The 18715-nt window shown below is 43.0% G+C and overlaps 1 long non-coding RNA gene across 1 annotated transcript; it reads left to right on the top strand.

The window, feature by feature from the left end:
* Positions 1-2871: 2871 nt before the first annotated feature.
* Positions 2872-15519, top strand: LOC311519567. The gene is made up of 3 exons (XR_014711310.1): positions 2872-3483; positions 4223-4324; positions 14793-15519. It is a non-coding gene; the product is annotated as an uncharacterized lncRNA (long non-coding RNA).
* Positions 15520-18715: the final 3196 nt, after the last annotated feature.

Raw genomic sequence — 18715 nt, 5'->3', positions numbered from 1 at the left:
GTCTTGTTTTGTCTTCTAGGAAATGAGATTGGACTTTAACTTTTACAACAACAGCAATAACAGCAGTTCCAGCCTATTTCAATTAATGTCTTCTCTTTTCTCCAAAAAGGATAATTATTACCATCTAAATGACTGTCAAAGAAGGGGGTGTGGGAAAGGAGGCTCCTTCTAAATACTCTGTCCTGCTAATGGGAAAGGGAACATGGGATGTTGTTAAAATAAAAGCCTTACTTAACACTTTACATTCCAACTGGTTCTACTTTTCTGTATCTTTAATAAATGGTTAAAGGATTTTTAATGGTGGATTTGCCATGGTACTAAGCAGGCTGAGGTCTCTGTATGCCAAGCCCCACACTTTGTTTAAAATTGGACAGTGACTGGGTTATGTTAAACTTTAGGATAGCAAAGCCAGCAGATCTGATGAAGATGCCAACAAGAAGGGTGAAGGTAGGAGCAGCTTAGGGAAGTGGTGGAAGAAACAGACCTTAGCCTCCTAAAAAGGCTCTCTGAGATGGAACCCAGAAGAGAGGGCAGACCTGGCTTCCCCTATCTCTCCTGCAGACCAAGAGGGAAAGCACAGGCATTAAGAGTAAAAGAGGCCAAGAACTCTGAGTTCAAGAGAGAGAATGAGGGAGAGCTTATAGGCCATTAGATTTCTGGCTTGTTCTTTGGACTTTTTGGTTTCCCCTGGAAGGGGAATGAATTGAGATGCAACCTGGTCAGAGAGGTAGGCCACGGAAGCAGCAGATTGTTGTGGAATCAGGATGGATAAAAGGGGTGCTGGACTGCAGAAACCCTAGAATACCACATCCCAATATGAGGAGGCACTCTGGAGGTAAGAGGCAAACAAGAAGAGGTGGCCAAGGTTCCATACCCATAATGAGATGCATTTAATGTGGGGGAATATGAGCAGATAAAGAAGTTAATTCATTAGCACAGCATTGCAAGGAATATGGCAAGCTGAACCATTTAGGAGTGCATGCAAGAGTAGAGGAAGGTCCCAGAAAGATTGTCAGACCTTTACAAGAGAGGGATGACATATCAGACAGTAGTGATGATGTTATGACTCTCTCCTTAAGTCCAAGAACATATCAGGTTCAGGCTGTCAGAACTGGAGAACAACAAGGGAAAATGCAAACCTCAGTGTCTGCAACAATGTTAATAGGGAAATGCTCTGTGCAATTTCAGTTTGATAGAAGGGCCTCTTGCACAGTGAATAGGAAAGTGTTATTTACCCCTTCACTTTAGCACAAGAACTAGGCTTTCACAGCTTTTCGCCATGTCTTTTTCGGGCAGCCTCATTTTCACTTGCCTTCAGGTGTCCATCTTATTGATACTCTGATGATGGAATCAGTTTCCATCAGAAGCACATGACCGATCCATCTTCAGCACCTCCTGGCAATGATGGTGCTCAGATCCTCTTGGCTGTAATGTGTCAATAGAACTTGGTTTGAGATTGTTCTGGGCCAAAAGTATAACTGGGTTAAAATGAATTAGATATATTCATGGAGTATACATCGATCAATGGCTATTAGCCAAGGTGGTCAGGGATGGAACCCTATGCTCTGGGTGTCCCTAAGCCTCCGACTGCCAGAAGCTGGGACTGGATGGCAGGAGATGGATCACTTGAAATGGCCCTGTTCTGTTCATTGCCTTGGAAGCATCTAGCCACTGTCAGAGACAGGATATGACCCTAGATGGACCATTGGTCTGATCCAGTATGGCTGCTCTTATGTAATTCCAAAGGGTGAATTGGATTCAAACACGCCCATAAGAGCTCAGATGCAATCTAACAATGGGACTATTGGAAAATGTGGGAGCAGATTTCTTTACCTTCAAGGAAAAGCAGTACTTGATTACAGCGGGCTAGTATTCAACTTTTGTAGGGGTGTTGATGCCCTGCCTGACAAGGAGCAAGTCAGTGATTGGCAAACTAAAGGCCACTTTGTGAGATATGGCATTCTTCACATTGTATTCACTGACAACAGACCCCAATTTGCCTCAGAAGAATTCAGGAAATTTTCACTCATATAGGAGTTGGACAAACCATACGCCTCCCCAACATACCTGCAGAGTTACGGTAAGGTAGAATAGCTGTGAAAACAGGTAAGAGACTGCTACACAGCTGTTTCTTCTGGTTCAGACCCTTTCTTAGCACTTTTGGCTCACAGGAATACCCCATCACAAGGTTATCAAAACAGTCCAGCTCAGAACTAGTGAAGTTATGAGGGGTGCCATGGCAAATGATCCCTACAAACAGGAGGCACTTACAAGCCAGCCAACACACCATTGAAAGTAAGCCTACAGAGATCATCACAGAACAGAAACAACCATTTGGCTGCCAACCCCCAGAGAGTATGCTGGACTCAGAGACAGGAAGACAGAGATACGTCACTCCCACTGTGGTCCTCTATTGAACAAACCAAACTATCTCAAAGACTATGCAATCAGCTGAGTCAGTAATAAAGACAAGACTCTAACTCAGCTATGTGCTAGCAATCTCAAAGGGACATGGGGTGGGGATTGAGGAGTCAATCATCTCTTTTCAATGTTAAAATATTTGTAAGATAGTGAACATGTAACATGATCAGAGGAACTGGAGTCGGAGTGCCCATGCTCCCTGGAGTGCAGGGATACCTTAAAGACTAACAGATTTATTTGGGCATAAGCTTTCGTGGGTAAAAAACCACTTCTTCAGATGCATGGAGTGAAAATTACAGATGCAGGCATTATTATACTGACACACGAAGAGAAGGGAGTTACCTCACAAGGATTTATCCTTCTCTTCATGTGTCAGTATAATAATGCCTGCATCTGTAATTTTCACTCCATGCATCTGAAGAAGTGGTTTTTTACCCACGAAAGCTTATGCCCTAATAAATCTGTTAGTCTTTAAGGTGTCATTGGACTCCTTGTTGTTTTTGTGGATACAGACTAACATGGCTACCATCTGATACATGCTTCCTGTGGGAATTATTATTGACATGACACCAGGAAAACAGGGAACCCCAGGAGTTAGACTAGAAGCAGCTCAGCCACGTGGACAGAGCAGTCCAAAGGGCTTAATAAAGTTCCACTTGTTCTACATAAACTGCATTTAGTTTCACCCTCTGCTAAAGAAACATCCTAGGTAGGTAAATGAAGGAGGAAGTGATTTCCATATATTTCATCTTGAAACATAAATGTAATTTACTTATCAGTATTGGGATTTTCAAAAGTGTTCATCATTGGCCTAACTCTGCTCTCATTGAAGCCAACAGGAGCTTTACCATTGATTTCAATGGGAGCAGAGTTAGGCCTATAGTGTGCACTCTTGAAAATCCAACACGATCCTTTTTCCTTTTGTTTTACAGGTTTGCTATTAGATCCAACAGCTGAGATGACTAAAGAAACAACACATCTAAAAACTGGGTTGCATCAAAGGATCACGTGTTGCCCTCATGGTGATGCTGTCTATTATAGGCTCCATATGTTCTGGTGCTGGTAGGTTTTATGTACTGTGTAATGTCCAGACACTTCTTGGATGTTCATACTAAAATAATATGCACCCAAGGAGATTGAAAAGAATCACCGAATGGTGTACATATGAGTGGAGATGGAAGGTCTAATATACTCTTGTCTTTACTTGGTAAAACTCCCATTAGCATCAGTGAGAAAATAAAGGACTGTAGAATCAGGCCTAGCAAGTTAAGGAAAGACCATTAATAACTGAATAACTTCTTTTGAAAAATGACAAAACCAAGAGGTGATGTTTTAAGGTTATTAATAAACATGAACAATTTTTATACCAATTGTGAAAAATGCGGAATTGCTTTAACATTTAAAAACTAAAAAAAATATGACACATTCCCCTTGTAAATCTTAAAAGGGAAATTCAAAGTCCTATATTCCTTGGCTTACATTGTAGGTTTTTTCAAATTAATGTCATTGTGTGTTTTTAAATTCACAATTTTGTATTTTTTAAAAAAAATTCACAAATTCCACTATGTTTTGTATTGTAGGTGTCCCAGTAACTGTAATATAAGCTGGTAATGAAGTCTGCTCATAATAAATATTGTTCTGTAAAATCCAATGCATGCAATATAAAGGTTCCAGTTCTGTATCTTTTGAAGTCAATAACAAAATTTACAAGATTAGGAAAGTAATAGGATTTATTTTATTTAATAAAATTAATCCTTGTGCCAGTCACATCTTTTGCTTTATTCTATTTATTGTTCCACAGATAAGGTGTCTATTGCAATATCCACTGTCACACACTGAAAATGAATACTGCTATTAGTAATTTGCAAAGGAAAATCAACACTTTTTTGCAGTTTGATTTCTGGTGAGTGTTGTCTATGGAATAAATAGACCAAACAAATATAAACAACACAGGAAATCCATTAAAAAATTCCTTGAATTTATTTCGGATGTCACATAATTTATATGAATACATGTGGCTATGAATTCAGATGGTTTTCCAATAAGTAATAAACTTTTCTCATTAACCTCCTTTTTAACCAAACATATATTATTTTACAAGTGTTATGCCAACTAAGCCAAGTGTCAGTTCTTAGTAAATTAGCGTAAATGGATTAGCTTGAAATGGTAAGGTAGGATAACTTTTGATTTGGGGAAATGTGTGTATTTCTAATTAAACTGTAAGGGAACTGATTGCAGTTTAATATGTTGATTTTTAATGTCAAAGTTTGCGAATACCCTTTTTTATTATCCTACTTTTGTCTCATGAGCTGAGTGGCAATACATGAAAAAACTATCAATTGGATAAAGTTACATACAGCTGCAGCACAAACATTGTGTCAATAGCTCTGTAGAAAATGAACCAGTGTCCGGTGGGAGGGTGGGGGTGGGAACACACCCAGTCTGTATTTTGCTCCAGTAATGACTAACTTTTGTCTCAATGTCAATCTTTTCATTGGAATAGGTACAATCCTCTACCTTCAGTAAATTTACAACATCCTAGCAGTAGCTTGTGAATTAAGTCAAGTTTTCCCCTTCGTTTTATTATCCAGAATAAAATGCCATAGCTTTTAAATATATAAGGACAAAGATATTTGTATTTTCCCATGCATAAATATATATAACAGAGTGGGTATTCTTTATCTATATAGCTATGAATACACAGGGTTGGATTTTCACAAGTGGTCAGCACTGGCCCTCATGTACTTTGATGGGAGTAGAGTTAAGTCAACATTGTGGGTAGGCATTTTCAAAAGCGCTCAGTGTGTATGACATATAGTATACAAAAACTGTTAAAATAAAGTCTGGTCTAGGGCCCAATATCTGCTGCACAAGGGAGGGCTAGATTTGGGAGCCCAGATGTACTGCCCCTGTAAAGTCCTGAGCCCAGCTCCATGGGGACACTCTGAACAGTAATGTGTAGAGGGACAATGAAAGCGTGGCTAGAGGATGTATGGATTTTCTGCTCCTCTAACCAATGTGGGGTATGCTGGGGCTGCAGAGGCTATGGGTTCTGAGGTCAGTGGGGAAGTATTTCTTTGCCCTAGCCCCCAAAAAGTGTAAAAAGGATTGTCTAAGGCTGCATGAAATCCTGCCCATCAGTTCCCTGAGGGAGTCAAAGTCTGCTTTTCTGTAGTCCAGGGTCCATATTCTGCTGCTTTCCTTTCTTCCTTGTGTCAGGATCCTGAACTCGACCATTTCATGGTCACTGCCTCCCAGGTTCCCATCCACTTTTGCTTCCCCTACTAATACTTCTTGGTTTGTGAGCAGCAGGTCAAGAAGAGCTCTGCCCATATCACCAGAATGTAGCATGTGCCCCAGGTGTGGCTCTGATTTACACTGGGGGTTGGGAACAGACTGGGCCCTGATCTGGGGATTAAGGGAACACAAAGATGAGAGTCATTTTTGCCCCCACCACCTGTATCAAATATAGCACTGGTACAGCTTCAGATCTGGGGCTTAGATTCCAATTCACTCATAAAATAGCATACTGATGTGGAATTACTTTTTCATTTCTTGGTGCCTATGGAGAGAGGGCTCTGGGCATCTTAAAAATATGAGTTAAATGCAAATCATTAAAAACAAGGCAGCATGACCTCAGGATCTTGACAGGGCAGGGACAGGGTATTAAATCCATTGATAAATTGGTCATCTTAACTTTCACGGGCTGTGAATTTTTGTTTACTGCCCGTGATCTGTCCATGACTTTTACTAAAAATACATTTTAATCACAAGTAGCCTTACTCATCGGTCAGATATTCTAAGCCTTTTATCATTTTTCTTGCACTCATATAGATTCTCTCCAATTTGTCCACATCTTTCCAGAATTGGACACAATATTGCAGCTGAGTAAAGCAGGACAGTTACCTCCCATGTCTTACATACAACAGTCCTGTTAATACAGCCCACAGTAATATTAACCTTTTTTGCAACTGAATCATATTGTTAATTTATAATCAACTTGTGCTCAACTATAAGCCCTGGATCCCTTTCAGGTGTACTAACACCTAGCCTGTACTTCCTCATTTTGTAGTTGTAGTTTTGTAGTTTCCTTTCTAAGTGAAATACTTTAGACTTGTCTAGTGCATTTAATCTTGTTGAGATTTCAGACCTATTCTCCAATTTGTTGAGGTCATTTTGAATTTTAATCCTGTTCTCTAAAGTGCTTGCAACCCCTCCCAGCTTGGTGGCACCCACATATTTTATAAGCACACTATCCACACCATTATCCAGGTCATTAACAAAAAATATTGAGTAGGATCAGACCTCGGACAAACCCCTAGGAGACCCCACTAGATACACCATCCCAGTTTGACAGCAGAACATCGATAACCACCCTTATGAACTGGGCCACATAGCCTCCTTAGGTGTAAAATGCTACTAGTCTGATCTGATAGCATTTTACACCCACTCTGTACAGGTGAAAATAACTACACAAGCTGCAAGACAGCAGGAGTCATGCCAGTTGATTTCACTGGATTTACTCCTGTGTTAGGTGTATGTGAGAGAAAAGGCAGGCACAGCTTAGCAGTTCAGATCCTGCCAGGTCAAAAATGACAACAAGGTATTACCAGCAGATAGCTAGCTATTCGGTGGCCTACTATGTGAAATGACTTCAGTGGTTTCAGCTCAGTTCCAAGACGACAAGTCTCATCAGAACAACAACTAGCACAGCTGACACTAGACAGACACTTGTTGGCCATCTCAGTACACAGGCCTGTCACATATCCTGGGTGGCAGAGAGCAGAGGATGTCAAATAATAGACTTCTTCTCTAGATAAGTACAATTAAACCAAGAGATTTTTGTTTGGTTATTTTTTAGTCTCCTCAAAGTGAAAGTAAGGCTGAATAATAAACACAAGTGAGATACTACCATGTAGTGAGGAATATACACAAATAGCTGGCTTTCACCACTCAAAGAGTGAAACACTGACTCTCCTATTCCTTCCAAAGCTAAACCCAGATTGTGACTCTGAGTGAAGTCAACTATATACACTAGCTCCACCTCTAATAACCAGAAACCTGGCTATGTGCTGGTTTTATAAATACCCTTTTCCATATTTGAATTGAGAGAGAATCATAGAATATCAGGGTTGGAAGGGACCTCAGGAGGTCATCTTGTCCAACCTCCTGCTCAAAGCAGGACCAATCCTCAACTAAATCATCCCAGCCAGGGCTTTGTCAAGCCTGACCCTGAAAACCTCAAAGGAAGGAGATTCCACCACCTCCCTAGATAACCCATTCCAGTGCTTCACCACCCTCCTAGTGAAAAAGTTTTTCCTAACATCCAACCTAAACCTCCCCCACTGCAACTTGAGACCATTACTCCTTGTTCTGTCATCTGCTACCACTGAGAACAGTCTAGATCCATCCTCTTTGGAACCCCCCTTCAGGTAGTTGAAAGCAGCTATCAAATCCCCCCTTTCTTCTCTTCTGCAGACTAAACAATGCCAGTTCCCTCAGCCTCTCCTTATAAGTCACGTGATCCAGCCCCCTAATCATTTTTGTTGCCCTCCGCTGGACGCTTTCCAATTTTTCCACATCCTTCTTGTAGTGTGGGGCCCAAAACTGGACACAGTCCTCCAGATGAGGCCTCACCAATGTCGAATAGAGGGGAACGATCACATCCCTCGATCTGCTGGCAATGCCCCTACTTATACAGCCCAAAATGCTGTTAGCCTTCTTGGCAACAAGGCACACTGTTGACTCATATCCAGCTTCTCATCCACTGTAACCCCTCGGTCTTTTTCTGCAGAACTGCTGCCTAGCCATTCGGTCCCTAGTCTGTAGTAGTGCATGGGATTCTTCCGTCCTAATTGCAGGACTCTGCACTTGTCCTTGTTGAACCTCATCAGATTTGTTTTGGCCCAATCCTCTAATTTGTCTAGGTCCATCTGTAGCCTATCCCTACCTTCCAGCGTATCTACCACTCCTCCCAGTTTAGTGTCATCTGCAAACTGGCTGAGGGTGCAATCCATACCATCCTCCAGATAATTAATGAAGATATTGAACAAAACCGGCCCCAGGACCGACCCTTGGGGCACTCCGCTTGATACCGGCTGCCAACTGTACATGGAGCCATTAATCACTACCCGTTGAGCCCGACGATCTAGCCAGCTTTCTATCCACCTTATAGTCCATTCATCCAGCCCATTCTACTTTAACTTGCTGACAAGAATACTGTGGGAGACTGTATCAAAAGCTTTGCTAAAGTCAAGGAACAACACGTTCACTGCTTTCCCCTCATCCACAGAGCCAGTCATCTCATCATAGAAGGCAATTAGGTTAGTCAGGCATGACTTGCCCTTGGTGAATCCATGCTGACTGTTCCTGATCACTTTCCTCTCCTCTAAGTGCTTCAGAATTGATTCCTTGAGGACCTGCTCCATGATTTTTCCAGGGACTGAGGTGAGGCTGACTGGCCTGTAGTTTCCCAGATCCTCCTTCTTCCCTTTTTTAAAGATGGGCACTACATTAGCCTTTTTCCAGTCTTCCGGGACCTCCCCCGATCGCCATGTGTTTTCAAAGATAACGGCCAATGGCTCTGCAATCACATTTGCCAACTCCTTTAGCACCCTTGGATGCAATGCATCTGGCTCCATGGACTTGTGCTCGTCCAGTTTTTCTAAATAGTCCTGAACCACTTCTTTCTCCACAAAGGGCTGGTCACCTCGTCCCCATGCTGTGCTGCCCAGTGCAGTAGTCTGGGAGCTGACCTTGTTTGAGAAGACAGAGGCAAAAAAAAAGCATTGAGTATATTAGCTTTTTCCACATCCTCTGTCACTAGGTTGCCTCCCTCATTCAGGAAGGGGCCCACACTTTCCTTGGCTTTCTTCTTGTTGCTAACATGCCTGAAGAAACCCTTCCTGTTACTCTTAACATCTCTTGCTAGCTGCAACTCCAAGTGTGATTTGGCCTTCCTGATTTCACTCCTGCATGCCTGAGCAATATTTTTATACACCTCCCTGGTCATTTGTCCAGTCTTCCACTTCTTGTAAGCTTTTTTTTTTTTATGTTTAAGATCAGCAAGGATTTCACTGTTGTCAAGGTTCCTCCCCCACTCTGAACTCTAGGGTACAGATGTGGGGACCTGCATGAAAACCTCCTAAGCTTACTTTTACCAGCTTAGGTTAAAACCCAAGGCACAAATTAATTTTATCCTTTGTCCTTGGAATATCCATTGCCACCACCAAACTCTAACTGGGTTTACTGGGAAGCGTAGTTTGGACACGTCTTTCCCCCCAAAATCCTCCCAAACCTTGCACCACACTTCCTGGGAAAGGTTTGGTAAAAATCCTCACCAATTTGCACAGGTGACCACAGATCCAAACCCTTGGATCTGAGAACAATGAAAAAGCATTCAGTTTTCTTACAAGAAGACTTTTAATAGAAATAGAAGTAAATAGAAGTAAAGGAATTACCTCTGTAAAATCAGGATGGTAGATACCTTACAGGGTAATTAGATTCAAAACATAGAGAATCTCTCTAGGCAAAACCTTAAGTTACAAAAAAGACACACAGACAGAAATAGTTATTCTATTCAGCACAATGCTTTTCTCAGCTAATTTAAAGAAATCATAATCTAACACATACCTAGCTAGATCACTTACTAAAAGTTCTAAGACTCCATTCCTGGTCTATCCCCGGCAAAAGCAGCGTACCGACAGACACAGACCCTTTGTTTCTCTCCCTCCTCCCAGCTTTTGAAAGTATCTTGTCTCCTCATTGGTCATTTTGGTCAGGTGCCAGCGAGGTTACCTTTAGCTTCTTAACCCTTTACAGGTGAGAGGATTTTTCCTCTGGCCAGGAGGAATTTTAAAGGGGTTTACCCTTCCCTTTATATTTATGACAACTGTTAAGCCAAGCTGGTCGCCTGCCATATTTATTATTCTTTCTACACATCGGGGTGGTTTGTTCCTGCAAACTCAATAAGGATTTTTTAAAATACAGCCAGCTGTTCTGGACTCCTTTCCCCCTCCTGTTATTCTCCCAGGGAATCCTGCCCATCAGTTCCCTGAGGGAGTCAAAGTCTGCTTCTATAGTCCAGGGTCCATATTCTGCTGCTTTCCTTTCTTCCTTGTGTCAGGATCCTGAATTCGACCATCTCATGGTCACTGCCTCCCAGGTTCCCATTCACTTTTGCTTCCTCTACTAATACTTCTCAGTTTGTGAGCAGCAGGTCAAGAAGAGCTCTGCCCCAGTTGGTTCCTCCAGCACTTGCACAAGTGTCCCCTACGCTTTCCAAAAACTTCCTGTATTGTCTGTACACCGCTATATTGCTCTCCCAGCAGATATCAGGGTGATTGAAGTCTCCCATGAGAACCAGGGCCTGTGATCTAGTAACTTCTGTTAGTTGCCTGAAGAAAGCCTTGTCCACCTCATCTCCCTGGTCTGGTGGTCTATAGCAGACTCCCACCATGAAATCACCCTTGTTGCTCACACTTCTAAACTTAATCCAGAGACTCTCAGGTTTTTCTGCAGTTTCATACCGGTGCTCTGAGCAGTCATACTCCTCTCTTACATACAATGCAACTCCCCCATCTTTTCTGCCCTGCCTGTCATTCCTGAACAGTTTGTATCCATCTATGACAGTACTCCAGTCATGTGAGTTATCCCACCAGAAGCTGTGATGTAGAGAACAACCTAGGATCAGATAAGGGTTTTAAATTTACAGAAAGGAGAGAACAAGAAAAGGAAGAGGAGGAAAATATGGGAGCCATGCTGGGACATAATGTTGACTCCCCCATTCAACCGACCATATCCCAAATTAGGAACTGGTCCAATGTCCACTGAAATTAATGGATATCTTTGCATTCACTTCAGTGGGCATTAAGATAGATCGATCTCCCTCCGTAGTGTAGACAAGGCCTGAGGATCTAAGTTACAAAACTTCAGCTACATGAATAACGTAGGTGAAGACAATTTGCTTAGATCTACTTACTGTGGGGTCCACACTACACTACGTTGACGGGAGTCACCCTCCCATCGACTCCCCTTGTGCTTCTCGTTCAGGTGGAATACAAGAGTCAATGGGAGAGCGATCTGCAGTCAATTTAGCAGGTCTTCACTAGACCCACTAAATCGACTGCTGATGCATCGATTGCTGCACATCAATCCCCCAGTAAGTGTAGACAAGCCCTAGAAAGTAATGGGGAAAGAATGGAGGGGGAGGGGAGAGAACAAAAACAAAAGACAAAACAGAACTTTTCCTTGGATCTTTCTCGGACAGGAACTACTTCCTTTCCTCGTAACTGGGCAAGCTTCTCTCCCACCCTCAGATCCCTCTCAGTCTTGGAGACCTCTTGATTGTCAATACCTGTGTGTGTTTTTATTTGTTACCTCCATCAAGCCACCATCACAATCCCTATACAGCTCTTCTATCTATAGTGTCCTTCTATCCTCAGCCTTATCTCCAAGAAGAGCAAGCACTCTCACCAACCAGAGGTCTGACTTCTCTTCAAATCTGCTGACCCTCTCTCTTCCCTTTGCACTGCCTTCCTGTGCTTTTTAACTATCTTCTCAGCTGATGGGCTAATTAGGCCCTTAGCTCATTAAGTCTTCCACCCCTCAACCAGGGCTTCTCTAGGGGAACTAATTAGTGCGTAAGTAACCAGAGTGCAGGATCAGTTGCTGGCTCTAGGAGGTCAGTGTTAAGGCTTGTTGGCAAGAGACTGGGAAAATCTCATGGTTACTGACCATGTTGTACCTGTTGTAAAAATAATACAGTAGAACCCTAATTTTATGAACTAACTGGAGACTGAGTTCATAAAATTGAACCTCTCAAAATTACAATAGGTACAGTGCATAAGTTAATTGATTAGTTGTTTGGTTACAGTGTACCTAATGCATGGTAACAAATGTATGTAGTATGCCTTATTTTAATTTGTTTGAGAGAACTGTCTCTCCAATCTTTGCTGCCAAATCGCTCAGTCTTTTCAAACCTGTGCTTGAAGGTTGACTGAAAAAAGAAAGTCACATCCGGCATCAGGAAGAGGATTTTGGTGGAAGAAAAATGGTTCACGTAACTGGTCATTCGTAAGAATGACAGGTTTCAGAGTAACAGCCGTGTTAGTCTGTATTCTCTAAAAGAAAAGGAGAACTTGTGGCACCTTAGAGACTAATCAAATTGGTTAGTCTCTAAGGTGCCACAAGTACTCCTTTTCTTTTATTCGTAAGAATGATGTTCATAAAAATCAGTGATCTATTGTATTTCCAGTCCTGGAATGCTTTCTTGTAGAGGAAGAGAAAAGTAAAACAGAACTCATTACTAGGCCTGGGTGAAATGGAGACTATAAAGAAGAACAGTCTGGGTCTGATCCTTCCTGTGGTTGGAGAGCCTTGCGCTCTGCCCCCTCTGCAGCATGGCAAACCCCATTACCCAAAGGCACAGGACATCCAGATCTCCACAGCTTCAAACCTCCAGATTATTCTCAGTAACTTGCCCCCTTCCTGTTTATTTCTGTGCACCAGGGAATGGCATGGTCCTGTGTAAAAAGGATCGTCTAAGGCTGCATGAAATCCTCCCTCACTGTCATTCTGCACCACTAACTGCCTGCAGGAGAAAAAAAAATCAGAAACAAAGGGAGATAAAATGAGCAGGGTGAGACTGTAAAAAGCCACCTCTTCACTCTGATGTGGGTTTTCTTCCTCTCTAAAGGCTCCCTATCCCCTTCCACTCTAAGTAAATCACCTGGCAAGTGCATGTTCTGCAGATGGCCCAGCACCCGTGCACAAAAGAGATCAGCCCTGTGTATCTGGCATGCAGCTGTTTCAGTTTCTTCCTGCCAGCCCACAGAAGCTTTTTTTCCCCCCCTTTCTGCTCCCTCTGTGGTCAGCCTTATCCTCTGAGATGTGAACTAGAACAGCAGATGTGTAATCTGGGAAATTTTCAAACATTCATCTTGTAAAGAGCAAGGTAGATGAACTAAACTCTTTAAGAGCTTGATTCAGGAAAATACTTAAGCATGTGCTTAAGTCCCATTGACTTAGGGAAGGCAAAAGAGACTAGTGACTTCAGTGGGTCTTAAGCACGTGCTTAGGTGTCCTTCCTTACTAGAGATGCCTACCTGAGTCAGGACCCAAGTTTGTAATGATACCACTGTGGAACTGAAAAAGAACTTGGAGCACTCACTGGATAGTGGGTAAGTCAGGTAGAACCCCACTCTAGGACAGCATTTAAGCACACTTGTAGATTCATAATTTTACAGTCAGAAGAGATCATTATGATCACCTTGTCTTTACATAAAACAGGCAATAGAATTTCTCCCAGTAATTCCTGAATCAACCCTACAACTTTCCCCCCCCCCCCCCCCCGGCTCACCTCATGGAGTTCAAAATGGCGACCAGGAAAGGCAAACTCTAAAAAACACCTTTAAAGTATATTTTTATGAGAAAGACACAAATTCATGCTAGGGCCATTCATGTTTCTTAAAGATAATAACTTTACATTGCCGTGCCTTTAAGTTTGTGCTTTGTAAGCACTCTTTATGAAGCCTCCTGGAAACAGTGAGCTCTGCTGTGTGTGTGTTTGGGGAAATATGTTCCATTTCCAAATATACTCCATTTCAATTAGAGGTAGTCCACAGGAGACAAAAATCATTTGTCTCAACAACTCGGGTTTGAATTTTTGTCCAGAAATGTGTTGAGGTGGGGAGGAGGAAGGCTATGGAGTTATGGCTGCATGTAAACACACACAACAGGTTAAGCCACATGCAAGCTAGAGCAGCTTCTTCTCAATTCCCTCATGAATTATGACCCTCTCTTGGGTACAGAGAGCTGCAAGCTTTTCCTGAAGTAGGAACTCCAGATCACTTTGTGGGGAAGGTCATATTTTCCTGTGCTACCTCAGTAGTTGACCAGCCCACGAAACTCCTAGATATGCTGTCCAGTCACTATACATTTGACTATTTTGGCTACTTATGCTGCAGGTTTCCCCCACCAGTAGCTTGGAATAACAAATCCCTTTGCCACTAGGGCACTACAAGAACAGTTACATCCTCCAAAATGTGGAAGGCCTGAAATGATAGAAACAGCTTGTGTAGCAATGCCACTGACTGTCTCCCCCCCACCCCATTATCCAATTAGTTATGCAACGGTTATAAAATAAAAACAGCTTTGAATTTTTAACCTTTCCCATTGTCACTGCACTTCTTTATCTGCAATTAATCAGGCTTTGTCCAGGGAGATTCTGTCAACCAAAGCATCCCTTTCACAGTAGATTGAAGTTCAGTTTTGCAATGTTTTATGTCCTTGACATTCCACAAGAATTATTTCTTTGCTCCTGCACTGAGCTATTTTAGACAATAACCCTCTTTGTCTTGTCTTATTGCAAGCCCCTCATCCTCTACTGGGTGCTGTACCTCCACAGCTTTACCTCCATGCACTACAAGCCTGGCCCAACGTAAGTTCATGAACTGTTCCGTGATGGACTTATGGTTGAGAGGGCCCACAAGCCAGTCCAGTCCCAGAAACAGAAGGACTTGCACCTGGAGCAGAGGCATGCTGAGAGGCAAGAAGAAAGGCCGAGTCTGGCTGCACAGCATGAGGACAGGGTTTCAGTGAGGGAGCAGGCACTTGCTACGCAGTTCCTGGAACAGGAAGGGCAGTTAAGGGAGGAGGACAGAGCTCAGCAGAAAGAGCTGTTTGAGCAGCTTATCTCAATCACAAGTGCAAGAGTACTGACACCTGCTGCCTCTCCGACCCCATGATCTGAGTCCCCTGTGTTGTACCCTCAGTCCAGAAACAGCTTGGAAAAGTCCCTGGCTGGGTGGTACATGCAATCAATCCCCATGAGTGGCTGGGCAGGGCAACTAAAGTCCATGCAGTCCTCTGTCTTGACCCCCACCCTTGTGGATGCCCCTCTCCCCTGGCACCAAGTGCACAGAAAATGGGGAAGAAGGGAAAGGAGAATGGAGGCCGGGGACATGCAATGGTAGGGGGTTTCCGCCATGTTTGCCATTGTTAATGCACATTTTTGTTGTTGTTTTGGAAGTGTTCTGTTGTAATTGGTGTTGTAATGGCAGCTGGCCTGGCAATGGGTGAATGTTGTATGGCTTTAAACACAGGTTTATAAATAAAGCTTTTTATGTCATCAAGAAAGTTTATTGCTATCACTGCATCTCATAATACAATGTGTATTTAAAATAAAACTAAACACACGATCAGGAACAATTAGGAATTAGTAAGCGGACACTATTCCTCCCTAAAGTTAGGTACAGCAATTCACACTTCAATCACTTCCTTATATGAACCCATATGGTTTATCATCCCTCACCCCCATTTCATGTTAAATCATAAGTACATTGCAATCAAGGCCTCCCCAACCACTGAACTCCCTCCAAAGAAGTTAGCCCCATCCCCTCCACAAGCACGTTCCTAGAGGTACTATTCATCCTCTGCCATTGTGCAGTGCAAGTCCATGATGGGGGACCATAAAGCATCCCTGATTCTGTTGCCCAGGTGCATCCAGCTCCAGCTGTGGTAGGTGCACTTTTTGGTGAGTTTACTGCTTCAGCAGCCCCTCGCTGCCCAGATCCATTCAGGGGGAAGTGATTCACCCTTTGTTCACAAAGATTGTGAAGAGCACAGCAAGCTTCAGTAATGCAGACAGCACTGATGACACTGGAATCCAAATGGGTCTATAGAGATCTCCAATGGGATTCAATCTGCCAAAAGCACATTCAACCACCATTCTGCACCTGCCACGAGTGTAATTAAACTGTATTTTGCCATGGCTTCTGAAATCAGGGTACAATTTCATAAGCCAAGGCAAAAGGGAGTATACGGGGTCTCCCCAGAACAACACTGGGGACACTAACTCCAATTATAACAATGTTATTTGGTGGGAATCGTGTCCCAGCCTGTCCATGAATAGACTCCCAATTGGCAAAAAACCCTGGCATCATGAACTTTTCCAGTGCAGCCCTTGTTGACATTCATAAATCAACCTCTGTGGTCCCCAAGGGAATAGCATGCTTTGTGGTTTGTGCACCTCAAGGAGCACATGAAAAGGCAGACTATGGGCACATGAGTCCCATCAATGGTCCTGGCCCAGTTTGGAAACATTCTCTCAAAGCCAGCAGTTACCTCAGGAATGCTTTTTATGCCCAGCACTTTGGGGTAAATCACATGCCTGATTGGTGGTAAAGGTTTCTGAGGCACTGTACCCATAGTAGACTTCCCAAACTGGTTGGCAATGGACCAGTAGCAGTCTGAAGTAGCCAGCTTCCATACAGCCATAGCAACCTGCTTCAGGAAAAGCAAGGGTGGCCTCCTGCATGTGTCTTTACACTGGAGGATGGAAGCAAGCTGCTCAAAAAGCTCCAGAAGTGTAGCTTTCTTCGTGCGAAAGTTCTTGACCCACTGCTGTCATCTCAGGTCTGCATGACAATGTGATGCCACCAGTCTGTGCTTGTGGCCCTGTGCCAGCAGCACCAGTCTATGTAGGGGAAATCAGTGACTATACCAAGTGTAACAAGCAGTATCAGCCAGTGAGAGTCTGTCATGCCTGAGTACTCCTCCTCCATCCAAAGCTCTGTCAGGTGTCTTTGGTGGGACAGAAAACACTGCTGAAATGTCCACCACAGCTTCTGTGAAGCTCTTCCCATTTCCTGACCCAGGAGTGAAAGTGCAAATGAGAGAACTTCTTGAAAAGGTGTTTCCCCCATGTTGCACAGAGGGGGTGTTGGTGGCTGATCAAACTTCCTGGAACATGCAGGGTAAGCAGTAAAGTTTTCTCACAGTGCACCACAGTCAAAGGGCTAGAGCAGTCACATTTCAGGAGGGTACTAGGGAGTATGGCATATGGTTGGTTTGACTCAGGTCTGCATGCTGCAGTGCGGACACCAGAGCCCCAGGTTCAAGTCCAGGTTAGAAAATTCTTAATGTAGGGTTAAGGATCAGTGTAGATGCTCAAACCCAGGTTCTCTAACAAGGGTTAGCTAACTCAAGTCCCACTAACCCTGAGTATGGCTGGGTAGCCATACCCTAGGTGACAAAGAACCAATCACCTCCCAAGTAAATTGTTTCAATGGTTAATCATCCTCACTGTTAGAAATGTGAGCCTTATTTCCAATCACAGAAGAAACATCTTGAGGCAGACGAGCAACCACCACCACTTTCTAGGTCCTGTCACCAACAGAAGAATGGAGTCACTCAAGGGAAAAAAAAAAACAGCCATCACTACCAGTCTGCAACTGTTTCAGCAACACCTCATGGTCTATATTCTCAAAGGCTGCTGATAGGTATAAAAGAATCAGCATGGATACTTAGTTCCTTTCAATTGTCAGCAAGAGGTCATCCATCTTGCAAAGTGATTGCTACAAAGGTCTGCTTGTAACTTAAAATTCACTTTGCTCTGTTTTTCAGAAAAAAATGAGGAGAACAGGAAACTGGGAACTCAAGGCTCATTTGTTTTATTGGTGACTGTGTGGTCAGTACAAATGGACTGAGGAAGTTAGATAAAATGACAATCCCCTTTCCATAGATAAAAATGAGGATATTTGTCCTTCTGATTTTATGCTTCCCAATATGGTATGCATGGCTTTTAGTTGTTTCAGAAGCCTCTCACAGCTATAGGGCCAAATCTGAGGTTTTTAATCAGTGTATCTTCAAAGGGAGTTTGCATGAGTGAGGAACAAGTAAAAAAAATATTAAGGATCTCAGACTTTGCCTCATAGTTAGTAATTCCAAAGAGACAACACTTCCCCACTGAGTGGATGTTTCAGCAAGTTGCTGTCTTCTTTGAATTCAGTAAAGATATTCTGGCCTAACACATCTTACATGCCACCAAGTAGCCTCTCTGTGATTCAGTTTTCCCCTCTGTAAAATGGAACTATAATACCTATTTACTTCAAAAGGGTTTTATGAAAGTAATTTGTGCAGCCCAATGAGATCGTCAGATGGAAGCCTGTATGTAAGCACAAGGCATTATCATCATTAGTGTTGGGTCAAAACCTAGAGACTTTATTCAGTTTTTACTCAGCCCCTACTGTCAAGACATACAGGTTTTAATATCCAAGGCATTGAGAGATACACTCTGGTTAGTGTTTGTCAGATAAGGCAGCTTTGCCTCCAATCATGCCCCCCGAAGCACCATCCCTGCTGCCCTTGCTTTTCTGATTCCCTTCATTCAGACTCCATTATCCCTGCTCCCTCTCATAAACTTCCCCCCAAAACCACCACCAAAGGCTTTAGAAACTCCTCAGAGGCTCCCATCTCTTCAGTGAGCCTAACTAGTCCTATCTGCTTCCAATGA

The sequence above is a fragment of the Lepidochelys olivacea genome (assembly GCF_965140295.1).
Source record: "Lepidochelys olivacea isolate rLepOli2 genome assembly, chromosome: 4".
Taxonomy (NCBI): Eukaryota; Metazoa; Chordata; order Testudines; family Cheloniidae; genus Lepidochelys; species Lepidochelys olivacea.
The sequence above is the reverse complement of the archived record's forward strand: the minus strand, read 5'-3'. Positions and strand labels throughout refer to the sequence as shown.